Source organism: Oryzias melastigma, linkage group LG12 (assembly GCF_002922805.2).
Source record: "Oryzias melastigma strain HK-1 linkage group LG12, ASM292280v2, whole genome shotgun sequence".
NCBI classification, from domain to species: Eukaryota; Metazoa; Chordata; class Actinopteri; order Beloniformes; family Adrianichthyidae; genus Oryzias; species Oryzias melastigma.
Window position 1 is genome coordinate 8854940 of NC_050523.1, and position 15210 is coordinate 8870149.

General features: G+C 36.9%; 1 protein-coding gene across 1 annotated transcript in view; it reads right to left on the bottom strand.

Moving 5' to 3' along the window:
* Positions 1–7352, bottom strand: part of csgalnact1a (chondroitin sulfate N-acetylgalactosaminyltransferase 1a) — a 37405-nt gene extending 30053 nt beyond the window's left edge. The window contains exon 1 of the mRNA XM_024299919.2: positions 7190–7352. The gene's annotated coding sequence lies outside the window, so the exon portion shown is untranslated. The remainder of the gene's footprint in view (positions 1–7189) is intronic.
* Between the last annotated feature and the right edge of the window lie 7858 nt (positions 7353–15210).

Consider the following 15210-nt stretch of genomic DNA (forward strand, 5'->3'; position numbering starts at 1 on the left):
GTCAAAGCTACAGGTGTCAAATTCATAAAAAAAAACACACTTTTTTTCAAAATGGCAGCGTTTGTGTTACTTTTATCTCCATAGCAACCATTTTATGTTTTGGTCGCCTGGAGGTGACGAACATATCTATGTATGTTTAAGAAGAATCTGCAAAAGTACATTTTTGGATTTCCTTGGCAACAGAGGTTTTTTGTTGACCACGCCCACATTTCTAATATATTCATATCATATGTTATATTGTTTCATTCAGCTTGAGCCAAGGATTCATATATTTGATTTTCATGATATGCCAGTAAAAAATATGCGGGTAACAGGGAAGTGCCACTCATGGAAACTCGCCACGGTAACACGGTTAAAAATATTTAACTTTCTATACCTAACATTTTATCCCAAGTAGCTTCTCAATGATGCTCGAAGAGTTAGAAGGATCAAAATCGTTTTCATTCATTCATCTTCTTAGACGTTTGTCCCTTTCAGGGTCACAGGGGTGCCGGAGCCTAACCATGCTACTGATGAGCGAAGGCAGGATATAACCTGAACAGGTCGCCACTCATGGCCTCAATCACACACCCATACACACTCACGTTGATCGATAGAGACAATTTAGAGTCACCAATTAACCTATGAAGCATGCTTTTGGATGGTGGGAGGAAGCCGGAGTCCCAGGAGAAAACATGCAAATACCACGTGAAAAGGTCTCAGTTGGGGATTTTTTTTCAGGCTCCCCAGTCGGGACTTGAACCAGGGCCTTTTTGCTGTGAGGCAAAAGTGCTAGCCACTGTTCCACCGTGCAGCCCAGGATCAAAATCCCATGGTGAAGTTTACATTTGTGGGTGACACGAAAAGTAATTTTCCAAGAAAATCCAAGACGGCTGTCTCTTCTTTACGGGTCAATGAAACTTTGGTTGTGGTTGTAGACTTAAGTTGGTGGTATGAGTGTGAAATTTCGTGAAAATTGCTCAAACAAATGATTTTTTTTCCCCACATATTGTGGGAAAATGTGAAAATCATCAAATTTAGGACCATTCTTTTATCCACCTTCTTCCACTCATCTAGGACCAGGTTGCGGGGCAGCAGTCTAAGCAAAGATATCAAGACTTCCCTCTCCCTGGTCACTTCCTCCAGCTCCTCTGGGGGGACCCTGAGGCATTCCCAGCCGAGGAACGTAGTCTCTCCAGCGTGTCCTGGGGCCTCCACCAAGTGGGACATTCCCAGAACACCTCCCCAGGGAGGCATCCAGGAGGCATCAGGACAAGATGTCCGAGCCACCTCAACTGGCTCCTCTCGATGTGGCGGAGCAGCGGCTCTACTCCCAGTTCTCTCCAGGTGACCGAGCTTCTCATCCTATCTCTAAGGGAGCGCCCATCCAGCCTACGGAGGAAGCTCATTTCAGCCGCTTGTAGTCGGGATCTTGTTCTTTTGGTCATGACCCAGACCTTGTGACCATAGGTGAGTACTGGGACGAAGATCGACAGGTAAATTGAGAGAGCTTTGCTTTCTGGCTTACCCAGGGGCCCGAGAAAGGCGGAGCACTTTGTGGCCATCCCATAATAATTTCAAAACTTTGTTTGGATATCCCTGACATGTTTTGGATTTGTAAGTGTTTCTTTTTTTAGCCTCATAGGAGATTTTGGCCTCCTTCATTTTTCTTACTGTTTTACCCGCTGTGATGTCATCATTGGGGAGGGGCTTTTTTTTATTGGGTACTAGGTGTAGATATGTTTTTGTGAGTTTTTTAGCATTTGAGGGGGTAAAATCTTCACTCAAACACACGGAAAGAAAGAAGGATTGTGAAACATAAATATTGTACTTGCAGTCCAGGACTGCCAGAATTGTGTCTTAATGTCTATTTTTTGTGTGTTTTTGTTGTGTTTGTTGCAGATCTCCTGTGGTTCTAGTTTTCTACCATCTCCAAATGACATAATGAGTAGAAGAAAGGATTTTCTGAACATTTTTCATTTTCATCCTACGTTTTTCTCATGCATTATGGAAAGGATTTGTTTAATTTTTAATTACTTTTATTAAAAAATGGTAGAAAATTTGCATTTCTGGGACCTGACATTTTCCAAAGGTGACTACTAATTATTAAATCTTGCTAATTCTTGGATATTCCAGCTAGCATGATGACTTAAACACAAAAGAATCCATGCAACTGTTTGAACCAGAATCTCACAGCTAAATTTGATTAAAACTCAAAACCGTTTTAATGACTATTTTTCGGTCTGCCACATATTTCTATGGTGGAAATGTACACTTATCTTTATGTTAGGGAGCCCATCCTTCCGAGAACACCCACCTTCTTTATGTTCATTACAAACAGCCCGATAAACCACAGCATGATGGATGTTTGCTTTACCACACTGAGCTGTATGTCCGCCACATTTCCCTCCTGCTGGGACGTCTACATTTTTTCCCAGTAAAGGATGTTCATGTGCATCCTGGTCTGCCTGAACACGCCTCCCCGCCCAGTTATCTCCACTATAAAAGTGACACATTCCTTCTGGAGGGGTGGGGGGGCAGATTAATTAAAATAAAATTTAAAATCTAGCAGGAACAACAAATGAGCTCTGTTCAAACCGTCAGCTGCCCACGGATCACTGGAGGGGAGCTATTATGCGAGCAGATGAGATACACGGTGCGGGCAGAGAATGGCGAGATGAGAAGTCAGCGAGTGCGCACGTGGGAGGGAAGGGAGGCAGGAGCCAGGCTCCTTTTGATGTCTCCTGTCCCCTCAGGTGGTTCTCCCTCATTCATTAAAGGCCAGTTTCCCCGGATACTTCCTCTGAACGTGCCATCTGGAAAGCCCTTAAAAACAAATCCTTAACTTTTAAGAGAGCGCGGATAACGTATGACGGCCTTCTCAAACGTTAAAACCTTCACAGTTGGGGGGCATTTTAGCAGATACATTTTAAGAAAGATTTGATTATGAGAGGCAAGAAAACGTGGATTCATTTACGAGAAAAATGTTCGTGTTTTTCGTGTTCTTACCGTCTTGCTAACATGTTCATTTTTCTGATGATAGAGGACATATATTAAGAAAAATTAGATTAAAACTGCATTTCTAAGTTTTTCTTTATTCCACTTGTGGTGAATCAGGAGCAGAGGAAAAAATGCAGTTGGAAAATGGTCATAGAAAATACGCTGAGAGGTCCATAAGCTCCTATTTACTTCCATTAGATTTAGGTTGAGGTTGTGAGGGGCTGTAAGCTAGGGGGAGACCATGTAACCAGAGAACTGTCAGTTATGGGTGATGGGAAGAGGGGCGTGGTTGCTCCATGCCAACAGTCACGCCCACAACTCTGAAGTAAACCCCTGTGGAAAAAATGTCCCAGAAAAATACTGTTTTTGGGGGGTTTGGGGGGCTAAAAACTGCATAATCATAATTAAAAGACGACTGGGAATGCTTTTAAAAAGCTCAAAAGATGATAGGAGTGGCTCTTTAACTTAGATATAGTCATTGTATGACATTATCATAACCACAAAGGTTGAAGATTTTTATGACTAAATTTGAAAAGTTGACAGATGAAAAATGCTGACCTTATGTTAATGTAGAGATTTATGTATATATTTTTAGATCAGTGACAATGTAAACACAAATATATAAAGCTAACTCTTTTATGCAGTTTTTGTCACTTGAATTACTCAAAATGACAGTTAGGAATTTAGCATTCGGTTCGGTTTTCCAGAACAATTCGTAAAATCATTGGTAAATATTTGTAAGTATTAACAGAATGAAACAGCTTGGATAAATTATCAGGTTATCAGTTCTTAAGTAACTTTCAGTTTGTCTCGTCGGACCTTTGTAAATTGTCCATTTGACGGTTTAAATAAAGTTGTATGTCAGGTAACACAGGATGAAGCAGCTGCAAAAATCTGTGATCATTTGAAACAGGTGCATTTTAGGTTCAAACTAATTGTTTGAGTTGAGCAGAATCCTGTTGAAAGTCTGTTCCCTCTCAGAGGAGATTCCCTCTGGACTGAGATTGTGCAGAAAATCAACTTTTCAAGGTAATGCACCTCGATTGTATGAAATGTAAAGGAAATTAAACAACAACGCCATCCATTCATGCATCTTCTGAGCGCGCTTTAATCCCTTTTAGGGTCGTGGGGTTGCTGGAGCCTATCCCAGCAACTGTTGGACAAAAGCAATCTACAGGAGGGACAACAATCACATTGTGGCACAATTTAGAATCACCAATTGACATGTTTTTAGACTGTGAGAGGAAGCGGAGTGCCCAGAGAAAAACCAAGTAAGCACTGGGAGAACGTGTGGACTTCATACAGAAGTATGGGATCAATTAAGGCCATACTGAAGGGACTTAGATGGGATTCAAACCGGAACGTTCTCGCTGTGAGTCGAGTGCCAACCATGTGCCCCACAATTTCAATTTTAAGTGTTTTTGCTTTAACCCCTAACATTCTGCTTTTACTGTATTTAAACTCCCCAAAATAAAAGAAAAAAAATCTATTTTGCTCATTTTTTATTTAAATCTCAAGGTTTATATTTAGTATTAATGCCAGTTTAGAAAAAAGTCGTATATTATGACTTTAGTCATAAATCATAAACCAAAGTCATCGGCTTAATTTATGACTTTTTTCTCGTAAATTTACGTGCTTAGAAGTCATGAATTTGCGAGAAAAAACATTATAAATTTACAAGAAAAAAGTTATACATTTACGAGAAATAGTCATAAATTAAAGAGAAAAAGCACCAAAAATTACAACTTTAAATCTCGTAGTATTACTTTTCTTTGTGGCCCTAATATTCCGTCTTACTCTGGAGAACTTTCTGTTTGAGGCTCCTTGTAAAACACAAATAGCTGTCGCTGGATCAGTTCCTCAACTATCCACTAGGGGGCTTTTTATTAAAGCAAGTAATGTCCTATTTCCTTAGAAAGCAAACGTCTCAAACTTCCTCTGGTTTTAAACCCCTTTTGTTTCCTTCTGTTCCTGGATTTAACATCTATGAAAACTGCAGGTGGGATTTTTGGAAACACTTTATTTTACATTTTGATTGACACGATATAATAAATCCTCTGATTGGGGAATGTGAAGTGTGACCCTGCAAAGGCCTGGAGAACCGTCCGGTGTGTGACCCCGCCTTCGCTCAACAGTTGCTGGGATAGGCTCCAGCAACCTTGTGACCCCAAAAGGGATAAAGCGAGTGAAAATGAATGAATGGATGGTGGAAGATATTATCAGAGACCCTGTGGGCGTGCTCCAACAACCGTCAGGTTCTTTAGTCCCGCCTACCTAACTTAAAGACAGGAAGTTGATAAAAACCAGGAAAGCTAAAATCACGTCAGCCACCCGGACCAGCAGGACCGCCACAAGGGGCCCCCAACGCCAAAGAGCAGAAGAACGCTCCTCACTGCCGCACCAGGGGGCCCAACACAGGGGGGAGAGTCCCTGGGGAGCTCTGGGCATTCCCCCACCCAAATAGAAATGCCAGTTTAATTTCTTTCCTCTTATTTGAACTTAAACCTAAACAAATTTCAACTTTGTTGAAAAGAAATTCAAGAACAAGCTGCTGCATTTTAATTGGCTCTTATTTTGCATATACACACACTAATGTGTTTTTATTCATTATTAATTCTGATTTAATCCCAAAGAATCATTTTCATGCATATTTACCTGTCATATATTTATTTTAAGTTAACAAAGTGTTTTTTTTTAAATCCCATAAAAAATGTGTTTATGACTTTTGATAAATGACCCAAAAACGCAGTTTTATGAGTTTTGCTAACTTCAGCAAATGAAAACAATCAGGTGTTTCCTCAGTAGCAACATTTCAGTGATATTTTGATGTGTTAAATAAGGAAAAATCCCTGACATTTCCAAGATAACACAGTTTGCAAACATGTAAACATTGATTTCAGCTGTGATGATTTAGAAAAGATGTAAAAATTGACTTGTGTTGTAGATCAATTACATAAAGTACGGAATGGAAGCAGGGAATGAAAACAATAAAAAATCCATGTCTGCAGCATGGAGCTGAATCCCTGCATCACTCTGAGACACTATTACTGCATGAGGGCACGGTTTCTGACATCTGCTAACTTCACCCATCACCCTGCAAACACCAACCACCACTTAGATGATCACCCAGTCTGTTCTGTAAACTGTCAAACCAGCCTGCTGGAGCAGCATGAGCAGAACAGCAGCTTTCCCAAAGTCACAATGGATTTTAATAAGCGCTCCTGAACCACCCCCATCTCTGATGCTGATAGCTGACACTGGTTTACGTAAGTGAAACTGTCAGGCGCCCCTAAAGGCAACACAACCCAGTGTGCAAACTGATTACATCTCCATTTGTCTCATTGGAGTTCAACAAACTATCATCTCAACACAATTTCATCAGCGGTGATTAGTCAATTTGCTGCAGGGATGTCACGCCACTCAAACGCCACCATGTCCTGTTGTGATGGTATCTGTGAAACATGAGAAGGCGTGCACGGCCACAGAAAGTGAGAGCGCACACGTACCCAGGCATAAAACAAAAACAATGAAATGTCTCAAATGGGGCAGTTTGATCTGGAGGGCAAAGGAAGCACATATATGTCACAACACGTTACATCACCAGTTTCACATGCTTGTATTGTAATTTCCCCCCCTTTGGCTGCATCACTCCAGTTATCTGCTCCAAACAACCCAAAATACCACATAATCTGCTGTTCCGTTCTGCCTGTGAGGGGAAAACAACCCAACCAAACATCTCAGGGTGCTAGGTGCTTGTTAGTGAGAGCATTAGGCAGGATTAGAGCAGAAAACCTCTCAGAATGCTGTCAACGTGCATGGGGGCGCGCGTGCGTGTGATTGTGGATGTTAATACACTCATAACGTCAAAATAATAAACAAATTATCTGGCTCCAATTTCCATAAATGGTTGCATTTTATGCACCATCTGATTAAAATTTCAAAGCTTTATATCCAGTTTTAAATTTACAGTAAATTTGCATTTTAAAAAGAGAATAATAGTAGTTTAAATTGTTTTGTCTTCATTTTAACTGTATAGTTTTGTTTTTTACGCTTATTTATCATATTTTTATCTTAATAAAGTACTACCTATTTTTCCTGAAAGTGTAGAGCTAAAGTTGTGCCCACATATTTATTAAAATCACTACCTCTACACGTTAGCTAAAGTCATTTATTGAAGTTAAACAACGGAAACCGGGATTGGTTAATTCACCTCTCGCTACGGAAGCCGTTGGCGCCATCCTCCCGGGGCGAAGGCTCTGGTTCCGTCCTCGTCTCGGTGCTCCGCGTGCGTCTACCGCCGATTCCAGCGGACTCCAAAAAGCCGGTAGGAGCTCTGGAGCGTTTCTGAGGCGGAGCGCCGTGAAGCGGCCGAGGCGTTCACGCGACCGGAAGTCAGAATGCGGCCTTCAAAATAAAACTACCAAAAAAAACAACACCTTTTTAGTTATTTATATGTTTGGTTAGTTGGTTTTCATTTTTTTCTTCCTTTTGCGTGTTTATATTCATTTATAAAGTCATTTAGGCATCCTGTCTTGCATTCGTTGTTTCATTTAGGTATTTAATTTATTGTTTAATTCATATTTTATTGAATCATTCAGTCATCCATCCATAAATTCATGATTGATCGATTCATCCATCCATCCATCTGCCCATTTATTTATTTATTTACATTTATCTGAATAGTTATTCATTTAGTTTGTTATTTTTACTTGTTTTTTGCATTCATTCATTTATTCAATATGCATGTATGAGTGATCATTCATACATAATTTATTATTTCATTCACATATTCTTGATTCATTCACTCATGCATTCCTATAGCATTTATATATATTTTATGTATTCAACTATCCATCCATTCATGTGTTTTTTTTTATTTGTTCATTTCTTTATGTAAATGTTTATTTATATTCATTCATTGATTTGTGCATATATTCTTTCATTCACCCATTGACATTTTTTTATTTTAGTATTTCTTTCACATATTCTTGATTTATTCAATCACACATGCATTATTTATTCCTTCTTTTGATCGTTTGTTCCATTCATTTATTACAATTTGTTGATCATCATTGGATTCAAATTCTAAAATCATCATACAGCAATAATAATAAGCCATTTTTGCATTTCAAAAAATCAGAAACAACCCTCCATCCAATAGGTTTTCTTTGTCTTTTACATTAAAAATATACATCACAGACATGGAACAGTTGTATATTTCATGAGGTTTTACAGAATTCAAGATCAGAAGAGAAAAAAATGTTTTACTCCAATGTCAGCTGGGATTGTGTGTTGTTGCTATGGTGAGGTTGCCTGGCAACTCACTAAAAGATGATACAAGTTGCCATAATGGCCCAATTATCATAGCCAATTTGACCAAATGGCACTTAAAAAAAATCACAAAACCTCTGCATCTATCTGACAAGGAACAAAAGCATGCGTCAAACTGGCGTCTTATTTTGAAGGACTCCAGCGGAAGTCTGCCTGATCCACCTGTGAAGCAGCTTGATGGAAGGCGCTTGCCATGTAGGTCTGTCAATCCGCCCAGCTGTCCGCTTCCCTCCCTGTTCTCACATAAAGACAGCCTTGTTGGTTGACTCACTCAAGACTCCGTTACAGCAGAAAGAAACACAGCCGCCTTTCATTTGTAAAAGCCAACAAGAAGTCCAAATGTAAAGTTGAAATCTAAAGTTACCTGAAGGGTTTCTTCAATTAGGGTGCATACTCTGGGGAAGATTTTAATTTGCTTATTAGCATCACAAAAAGATGCTGCCAAAGTGATTTTTCCCATCTTTAGTGGGAGTCTGCAGTAAACAAGTCTGGAATTATAATATGAGAATATGTAAGAATAACCTGCTTTAGAATAAATCCTCTTATATGTTCAAAGAGTACACAATATTAATAATATACATAATAATAATACATAATATTAATATTACCTTCACATCCAGCAACTTTTCTTGTCTCCTTCAAATTGATACTTTTGACACTCTAAGATAATAGTTTTTCAACAATTTAAATTATAATAAAATTAAAATTAAATTTTTTTTATATATTGTTCAGTTACGCACGGAAAAATCTGGCTGAAGGTACAAAAGTACATATTTGTCCTGTGTGTTTTTACAATGATGATGATGGATGATGCAGATTCCCATGGTTTTCCTTTATTATCATACAAAAACACTCTTATCTTGAAAGAAAACATTAAGATGTTTGGCAAATGTGAAGAGAAAGAGAAAAAGATAAGGCTGGGATGCATAACCATCTTTACTTGCTATGTCTTTCTCATAATCTCTGAATATTTATGCGCGTCCAGGTTCCCCGTGTGGCCCACTATTTAACCTGAATGCCCAAAGGCAGAGTAGATAATAAATGGATGAATAATGGTGCAGGATAGCAGTCTTGTAAGTCTCAGTAACATTTTTGCAAAACACATGAATGTAGCAGAAATCAATTTCTGTGACTGAAGGAAATTTTAAACCTCTCTAAGAGAATATTTGAGGAACAAACTCTGCCTGTTTTGGGAAATCATGGATTCATCTTTGCTTTGCCCAGATCTGACAATGCAAAGCCGTGACAGAAAAGCACAGAGGTGGAACTCTCATGATATGGGGCTTTGTGAGCACGTGGGTTTTTGTGAACAGCGCTCTGACATGATGGAACAGGATTGTGAGAGCGAGATGTCCAGCATGATGCTCCTGAAAAATTATCACTGGTGCACATAAAGATAAATGTGGAGAATAGAAACAAGATTGCAAAATATGTTGGCAAAGATCCACTTATAGACAACCATCCTGTAAATACATTAAAACACGGTCTGGCAACTTGACATCAAGCCTGCGTGAGCTTGTCAGAAAAGGAATTTGTGAAAACAGTTCAGGGCCCCATTGAAACTGTTTTTGTGTTAATTTAACTTTTAATTGTAGGTAAACTTTTATTGGGCATTTTGAGTTACTGTTTTCTTTTAAAAAGAAAAAAAAATTGACAGATGAAGGTTTCTCTGTTTCCCTCACAGAAATTACACTTTAAAAAGACTTTCTTTTTATTTTTTTATTTGAAATGTACCTAATACACACTACAGAATTGTTCATATCCTTAAAAAATCTAATTCTAGCTCATTAAATCTACATATTCACATGAATTTTCTCGTTAAATGTCTGATTTGTGCTTTCATTACAAAGCATACTGTAGTTCTTTGGCCAAAAAAGGCACAAAAAAAGCAAAGTGAAGATTATAAAACATTTTCTGAAAAAATTTTTTTGAAATCTATAACTTTTGATCCCAAAAACATGTTGATATTGACAGATGAGACAATACTATTGCTGTCACTGAAGAGATTGACACTAGAGGGGAAACAATTAATCCATGAATTGATTACTATTCTTAGGATTTAACCAGATCTAACTGTCTGAGGCAGAATTGAATCGAACTAAACCAAATCAAACTTTATTTGTATGGCCCTTTTCCCACTAGTGTAAATCGAAGTACTTTACATAAAAAGTAGGGGCGGGAATTGATTAAAAAAAATTTACTAATCAATCGCAAACCTGGAAAAAATAAATTGCGATCAATCGCTATAATTTTTTTTCTCAGTATTTACTGACCACTTATTATCTGTGAATATTCACAATATTAAACCACACAGGAAACTCTACATTTAGAACATATATTTTTAGTTAGTGCTGTCAATCAATTACAAAAAAAATCTGATTAATCACACTTTCGTGTTGGATTTAATCACAATGTTTTACCAGGTAATTTTTTTTACAATATTGCACAGAACCATGGATCAAATAGTCTGCTTTTTGTGAAAAAAGGATCTAAACCACAAAAATTGCAGGAAGAAAGTACTAAAATTCAATTGAACATTTATTTCTTTTGTAATGACTTTGGTATCAGTGGATTAATAGCAGACAAAATGTTTTAACGCACACCATGGAAGCCTGAACTGGCGAGTTAAAGCAAAGGACTGTCTCTTTTATTAATTTGCATTAATACATATTAACGCGTTAATTCTTATTTATTAAATGTGTTAATTATCACAGTCTAATAAAAACACAACAAATATTCATAAAACCGATACAATGCACCCAAACACCCCCACCATTAAAAAAAATGTTTCAAACTGTTAAATCAAAATTGGAAAACGACATTTGTATTGAAAACTTGAGTTTTTATTTTATGAAAATAAACCAGCTAATTACCAACCCCAGTGGAAAACATGTGTGATGGCAGCAAAAAATGATCAACCATTTTCACAGTCTTGCGTGGATCAATTTTAGGTCAGTGAATCATACCGTTCAAAATGAAACATTGAGGTCAATAAAACCAGAAACAACAAACATCGAATCGTTGTTCAAATGAAAGTTATCCCTTAACACTGAAAATGACTGAGTGATTTAGTCTCTCAAATATGGTAACACAGCGGCCTCATCTGGCAGGTTGTGGAACTGCAGTCTAGACAGGAGTTCTTTATATTTTTGTGAAATATAAAAGTGTGGAATGTGTAATTATGTAGTGATTAATTTTGGATTATAATATGTGATTGACGAAACTAGAAACCTTCAAACCTGCAAACAGAGTTAAACTCTAAACAGTTTAGTGATCTTCTGATGTGACTAATGGGCGAGGATAAGCAGAAGGGCGTGGAAGAGCTCTTTTTCAGAAGGACTCTCCCTTTGACCCTTTAACACTACCAGCTAACCAGCAAATCAAAAGGGTCTGCATGACTGAACAACAAAACATATAATTTCTATGCTGATGAGTGTCAAGAATCTTACTAAACTGGAAACACCACTTAACTGTAAAAGTGTTTGTAACCGTCGTCCAAAGACGTTTCTTCAGAAAGACTATAACTTCCTATCTGGCTCTACCACAAATCCTCTGAAAATGTTCTGAATTTGAACTGGTAAAAGCTGTTTTTTTATGACAACACAGTCTAATATTTTTTCTAATAACATTTCTAGTTTAACTTCTCTTTCTGGCTGCAGGATTTGGTTGATGTGTTTGTTTATGAATATTTTGCAACCCCTGTTGCAGAATATCCTCTTTTTTTATTGGTAGTTTAGTCTGCACATTTTTGTAAATAATGCAAATGTCAAACTAAACAAATAAACGTATCCATCACTCTCCTCTAAATTCAGGTAATCAGCAGTGAGTAAAGCAGGAATATCTGGAAATCATTCAAACAAACTGGTTCTAAAAGTGAAAGAATTCAGCCATCTCTGCTTACTTTAAACACGTTTGGCTTATTTTTGAGTCATTATTACACAGCTACTTCTTGCCAAAACTCTTTAAATTAGTAGTGTGACAAAATATAGATGTGTCACAACATAAAGTCCTTACCTTGGGTAAGCATTTTATTTGAATTTAAATCAGGAACTAAACTTCACTGGCAGTTATGTGAAGCAAATTCTCCAGCCATTCACCAAAACAGGTGACAAGAAAATAAAAAAATGAAACATCTTAACAGAAACAGGAATCTTCTTACTTTATTATTCTTAAGGAACCCATCCAGCAGGAATATAAGATATATATTTTTAACATAAATTAAAAGTTCTGACTCATTTTTCTGAGTTCAGTGCTCTGATTGGCCAAACGATGAGGACCCAGACATGTGAAGACAAATTTACATATTTTAAAATACAACACAAATTTATACAGTATTCATCTTTAAATATTTTCTTCAAACAAATCACAATATACAATTTTTTTGCAATAACATATTGAATTTAAGAAGAGAGTTAAAATAAAACGAATTATTACATTAAAAGGTAGATATAACAGATGTATTTTACGATTCTTTTAATCCATTCGATTCAATTAAATTTTGAATTCTACACAGTTTACACATTCAATAATCTATTGATAATCTATATATATATTAAATATATGAATATTAATCTGACACAGTTAATATACTGTAACATACATTAGAGAAAAAATAAAAAAAGGATATTTTTAACACCATACAGTGTTAAATTGTGTCTCAAATGGAGAAGCTCCAACCAAAATGTGCAGATCATTAACATTGTAAACTGGCTCACATTACTAAAATAAATGTTCCGTCTCTCCTAAAGGGGGTTTCAGTAGGTGAAGCTCACGCCATAGCATTACACTTTATTCCAGAAGATTTGAGCAAAAACGGTGCTTAAGACCACAAATGGTTACTTTTAAAAAATGTTCAGTGAAGGAGTTTGGAAAAATAATATCTGAAACTTGTTCATTTCAATGTATGTTTAGGTCGATTGAGCAAACATTTTTCCAACGAATGAGAACAACCATTCTTTCTCTTTCAAAATTACCTGCTCCGGAACTGGATATTTTCCGTGTAAGTTTCTTTGTGAGAATTCTGTCCATGGCATGCCTTTTTGAAAACAATCTTGTTGATGTGGAAGCACAAAACAAAATTTTTGAAGCCACAAACGGCCTTTAAGTTTGGGTCAACAGTCCAGACTCATGGAGAGTGTGGAAAAGAACCAAAGAAGCGAGTGCAGGCAGGTTGAAATGAGAGAAGTATCAGGTGTGATAGAAGAGTTTCCCCTCAAATGAAAGGAAAGGTGAACAAAACTGCAAATGTTACAGGTTTTGGAGAAGCCTGACTGAGACGGTTCAGACATTTCTAGAGGAGAGTGGAAGGATGCTGTCTAGAGCTGCCAGGCAAGATCTAGAGGAAGACCAAAGAGGAGGTTTATGGATGCAGTGAATGACGACATGAAGGTGGCTGGTGTTAGAGTGGAGGATCCTGAAGACAGGCTTAGATGGAGGAAGTGATCCCTGAAGAGAGAAGAAGACACATGTTGTCCGCTGCAATGGTTGTTTTTTTTGTTATAGTAACATAAATCTACTGAGCCTCAATCCAAATGCTATTTTCAGTATTGATATAATCAATTTGTTTCATTTTGAAACCATTTTAAGATGGTATAGGTAGATCTGATTAACAACTTGCCATGAGCAGATTGATTTGGATCAAAGAAATAAACATTGAAGTCATTGATGAAAATGATTAATGCATAGCCCACGGTCTCAAATGCAAATATTTATTTTGTACAAAAGACATTTTTAAAAGATGGGGTTTTGCAAACTCATTTTTTGGAGTTGGACGATATAAGTCACAGTTTTGTTTGCAATATTCTGATGATGTGTAAAACATGTTTGAGACTTTATTTTTGGTAGGCCCTTTAAAACTGCTACCTTGCCAGCCTAACGAAAAGTTTTGTATTACTGAGCAACACAACATTAATGCCCACTTCTGTGCTGATGTGTATCAGTTAAAGAATCTTGTTGAGCAATAAACCGTCATTTGAGTCCAATGGAGTTTTTAACTGTTTCTAAAAATTATTTGTGCATTTCTCATTGGAAGTTTTATTGCTTTTAGAAAACCCATCCAGAGGGAAATCATGACAGGCGTTTTTCTTTTCTTTATTAGACAAAAATAAAATTAAATACTAACAGAATGTAATTCTTTCAGGAAGGATAAGGAGAAGTGAGTGGGTTGTTTTAAGTAGATTGATATTAGGTCTTTGTAACATGAAAAAAATGCATTTTTTGTTAATCAAGAGAAATCCTCCTCTCCAGGATGTTTTTATGTATTTTTTTGAATTATAACTGCTAGTTTGTCATCTAGTAAATTATGCAACTTTATCATATGTCTATCAAAAGACAAAGAACTAATTTGATTTAAGTAAACTAAGCAAATCTGGTTTAGATGTGCAGTTCAGCGAAAATGTTACAGTAAGATCAGCTATCAAGCTACGCATTTTTAGCTTTCAAAATAAGAGCAGCCAAGTAAATAAATTAATCTCTTCACATTCACAGTCACTTTTAAATTTTTGGCAACAGTTTTCCATTAATTTGATCATTTTCTACCTTTATTTTCCCAGAGATCGGACAGTTATAAGCAAAAGCAAAGAGGAGCAACGTTAGTGCCACGACAGCATCAGCTCACTGACCGCAGTAGAAAACATTGCAACATTAATAAGTTTTACTTTAATTTCAGACACGCTGGAATGTACATCAGTTGTACATTGGCTGGAAGTTTAATGTTTTTTTTTTTTGTTTTGTTTTTTTTACCTGTTTTCAATAAAATTAATAAAAATAAAATAAAACAACTTCCGCACACCCCCCTTTTATTCAAATATTCTCGTCCACTGACGCCCCTGACTGTCAAATTGACCAATCACAACGCCGGAATCACACGGCTCAGATTCCTATTGGTCAGAAGTCATGTAA